This window comes from Pistacia vera, unplaced genomic scaffold (genome assembly GCF_008641045.1).
Source record: "Pistacia vera cultivar Batoury unplaced genomic scaffold, PisVer_v2 Contig712, whole genome shotgun sequence".
In the NCBI taxonomy this organism is placed as follows: domain Eukaryota; kingdom Viridiplantae; phylum Streptophyta; class Magnoliopsida; order Sapindales; family Anacardiaceae; genus Pistacia; species Pistacia vera.
In genome coordinates, this window is record NW_022196571.1 from 516,955 (window position 1) to 521,518 (window position 4,564).

Consider the following 4,564-nt stretch of genomic DNA (forward strand, 5'->3'; position numbering starts at 1 on the left):
GCCATTCTAGAAACGTCCGTAGCCCCATTATTATTCTGATAAGGGCACATATAATACGGTAAGACTATCATAGTATTGAACACCCTGTCGAAAGGCAGTGACTGATCTCACTTGCAAAGTTGTTTGGTGACAACCTGGTGCAACACATGGGTGCTTGTTGTAGCGAGACACCGCAGCAAGTTCACTAGATAGACCCACCAGAGGATTTCATATGGATGGTAACCCCAATGTCCATGGAACAAATCCTCTAACGAATGATGGTGCTGTGATCCTTAGACTTGAGATCACCGGAGCGCCTTGTGAACCGATTGGTGTAGTTTGACCATAGCCTAACGCAGTTCTATTCAGAGCTGTCAATACGGTAGTGATTGGCTGCATCGAGGAGTGTATTAAGACTATGGTGGATAGACAGAGGATTCATCACTCCCAGGTACGAGAAGTTATCTCATGCCAATTCAGTATATGGCAATGCACTAAAACTGTGGCCATAGTGAGATTGAGTTTTGCTCTATCCAGTTTTATAATACAGGTCATTGGTCCAGAAATTGAATACATAATATCGAGAGTAACCGAAGGTTGACACTATTTCATTCCTCGTCTCGTCGAGATAACATATGATGAAAGGATCGAATTGTACGGTAACCATATCGTTGATAGGTCTACTTTGCTGAATCCGAATCTATCGTGGCCATGATGCTTTGCTAGGGGTCAATCTTTGTATGTGTATTAGTGAGACGATTAATTGATGTTATCGCGATACTATACATTTCGGTATGATGAGGAGCCTATGGTCAACACATAGAAGATAATTTAAGGCTCAGAAGAGAGAATAGCGTTTTCGTCTTTTTAGGTGAAAGGGTATTTTGGTAATTTCACATTGCAATTAAATTTCTGAGGTCGTAGCCTTATTAATTTATTAGAAAAATTAAATAAGTGAAATTACGTTTAAATATGTGTTCGCATATATTTAATTAAATCATCATTATTGTTAAATGTTAATATATATAGATTAAATATATATTAATTGATTTTATTAGATAATGATGAAATAAAAATAATATCTAATTGGGAGTGTTTGGTAACATGAGATGTTTGGTTGGACCCAAGCCTATTCCTATAGGAATAAGGCAACTTAATTTACTATAAAAGAAATGGTTATTTGTAAATGTGTGTGATTTTTCATTAGTTTATTTTTCATTGTGAAAAGAGAAACATAGCAGCCCCATTTCCTCTCCCATGGTAGTATTCCATTTTGCCCAAATCATTTATTTGATTTTTCTTCTTTAATCTTAAAGCTAATGAGGATCTAGCAAATCTCTCCTTAGTTCTTTGTGATTGTCTTCGTGTGGACTATGTGGGTTCGATCCTACACTTGGGTCGGTAGCAAAAACGTTCATTGACAATTTGAGGAGCTTCCAAACGTGCATATGTTTTCTAAACTCATGATTAATTTCTGCAGATTTCTATTTTTAACATATACTGTAAAATTGTACCTTTGATCTTGGCTCAATGGGAATGATCCTTGTTTTTATGATTTTGTTTTTCGCTATGTATATGGACCGTTTCCTAACACCTGAGGCATCCGTCTCAATGATAAATTCCTTAGCAAATCCGCATCGCAAACACTGGAACCGATGTCATTATCTCTTAAGCTCATCAAGGCTTTTTGGGCTTTAAGATTCCATTGAAATGCGTCCTTCTTAAGTTAACTGGTGAGAGAAATGGCTATTTTCCCATAATCCTTGACAAACCTTCGGTAGTATCCGGTCAAACCAAGAAATCCCGGTAATGCCTTGATATCCTTGGGAGCTGGCCACTGCAACACACTGTCGATTTTCGAAGAATCAACTGCCACCCCATCCATTGAGATGACTGCCCCAGGTATTCTAATTCCCGCTGGTCGAAGAAACACTTCTTCCTATTGGCAACTAGTTGGTGTTCTTCAAGTGTGCTAAGGGTGATCTCCAAATGCCGAAGGATCTTCTCTTGTATGGCTGTAAACCAATATGTCTTCAAGAAAAACCAAAATGAACCGATCAGAAAGGGTCGAATATGTCATTCATCAAAGCTTGGAAAGTGGCTGGGGCATTAGCAAACCAAAGGGCATGACTAAAACTCATAATGCCCTTCGTGTGTCCTAAATGTCATTTTGTGGGTATCCTCATCCTTTACTCGAATCTGGTGGTAGCTCGATTTCAAATCTAGTTTAGAAAAAATTGAAGGTCCTCCTAATTCATCAAACAATTCGTCCACCACTAGAATGAGAAACTTATCCGGAACTGTTATCTTAATAGGGCCCTATAATCAACACAGATCGCCATCCGCCGTCTTCTTTTTTTCACCAATAACACTGGGCTGGAAAAGGGCTAAGGCGGTTTAATGATTCCGACAGCTAACTCTCGCCACCAGTTTTTCTATTTCATTTTTTTGGCAGTAGGGATAACGGTAGGCCTAATGTTTGGGGTTGAACCGGGGGTAAGCTAAAGAGTGATCTTGGGTTCTAGGCAGCGGTAATCCTGGTAATGAAGTGAAGACTGATTGATATCGATTCAGAACTGGTAAGATGCGGCTGTCCTCTTCAAATTCTAATTCCCTTTGTTTCTGTAAATTATCAACTCAACAAAATACCCATGTCCCTCGCTCTGGTCGTCCAAAGCATAACCTTTAAGGAAATTAGAGTTTTGCTCAAAGCAGGGTCACCCAAAATCTTCACAACTCTGTCTCCTAACTTGAACTTCATCACCTATGTTTTCCAATCAACTGTTGTCTCCCCTAAAGTTTCCAACCATGCAACACCCAGAACCATATCCGCACTATTCATCTCAAAGGGAAAAAATATGTATAATCAGAATTCCTTGGATATCCAACTGTACCCTCCCTACATTCTCTCTCACACCGCACTTGATAACCGTCACCCACTCGTACCTTGAAGGTTTGCGTCTGCATCACTGGTAATCCCAACTCTCATTCACACCCTTGCTAATGAAATTGTGCGATGCTCCACGTCATCAACACAATCACTCAGCCCCTCTGATTTTACCCTTTACCTTCATAGTTTTTGAACCCGAAATACCCACCACTGAACTAATCAAAGCTCTGCGTCATTTTGCAGTTGTTCATCTACAGGTTCACTCAACTCCCCCCCCCCCCCCCCCATCATCGTTTTTCTTGTCGTGAATCTTGTCTTCATCAATCAAAATGACGTGGAACTGCTTGTCCCCACATCGATGGCCTGAAATTTTTGCGTCACATCGGAAACAAACCCTATGAGCTTTCTTCCTCTGAATCTCAACTCTGTCATTTGTTTGAAGAAAACTCTCTCCTGAAAGCTGAACGCTAGGTGGGTGTGGATGGAGCTACTGCTGCCACGTTGACTGTCAATGCGAGTAACATGGTTGTGTCGTTCGTTCCAATTTTAGCTTGTCTGTGTAGAGAAATTTGGATTTTGGGTTGAGTTTAATTCATGTTTACCTAAGGACCATCGGTTAGATGTGTGTGAAATTTTTGACCCGTTTTCCTGCTGCCCCAAGTTCTTACCCTAACCACCACTAGGTGTGAAAAATCCGGTTAACCGAACCGTTAACCGGATTCTTGACCGAACCGGTTTTCGGTTTACAAAATAACTAAACCGAAACCGGTCCGGTTTCGGTTATTAACCGGTTATAACCGAACCAAAAATTCGGTTCGGTTAACCGGTTAACCGGTTTTTAAACCGGTTAATAAAATTAATTGGGTTCGGCCCATTTCACACACTCACTCCACTTTGCACTTTTTTTCCAGGTTTCTATTTTTTTTTTAACACTTAAAGTTATAAACTTTATTTACTGTAAATTCAATTACATTAATAAACTTATATTTATTGTAATTGAATTTGAATTCATATAATTTGAATGTACATCAAAATCAAATATTAATAATTTTAAATACAAATCAAAGATTACAAAAACAAAGAATGATACAAACTCAATTACAAACTAAAAATATACAAACTATACAAACAAAAAATAGTCCCTATTGCCAACTTAGTTTCCACAAAATCAAACTAATAAACACATTTCCACATCCTAAAATTACAAATCAAACACATGAAATGAATAAAATAAGAACATATTTCAACAAATCCAAATCAAACATGATTAAAACTAGCAAACACATTTCCAAAAACAAACATAATAAATTAAAACTAGCAAACACATTTCCACAAAACAACATAATAAACACATTTCACAAAACAAACCTAGTACTAACAAGCACATTTCCAAATCAAAATGAAATGCAAACTGAGAAGATAAACAAAGAAAGTTCACAAAGACAAATCTAAATATAACAAATCCACAAAAATGATTTCAAAAGAGGCCTCCAAGCAAGCAATAACTGTCCAACTGCAAGCACATTCCAATCCATTGTCAAATGTCAACTGTCAAAACAAAAAAGTTCCACAACTTGTTAGATAGCTTCCATTTTAAATTTCTTTCTTTTTATAAGTTTGTCCAATCAATCTAGAAATTAGTAATAAAAGAACAAATAAAACTAAAAAATCATAGTATATACCTCGTTTTGGAAA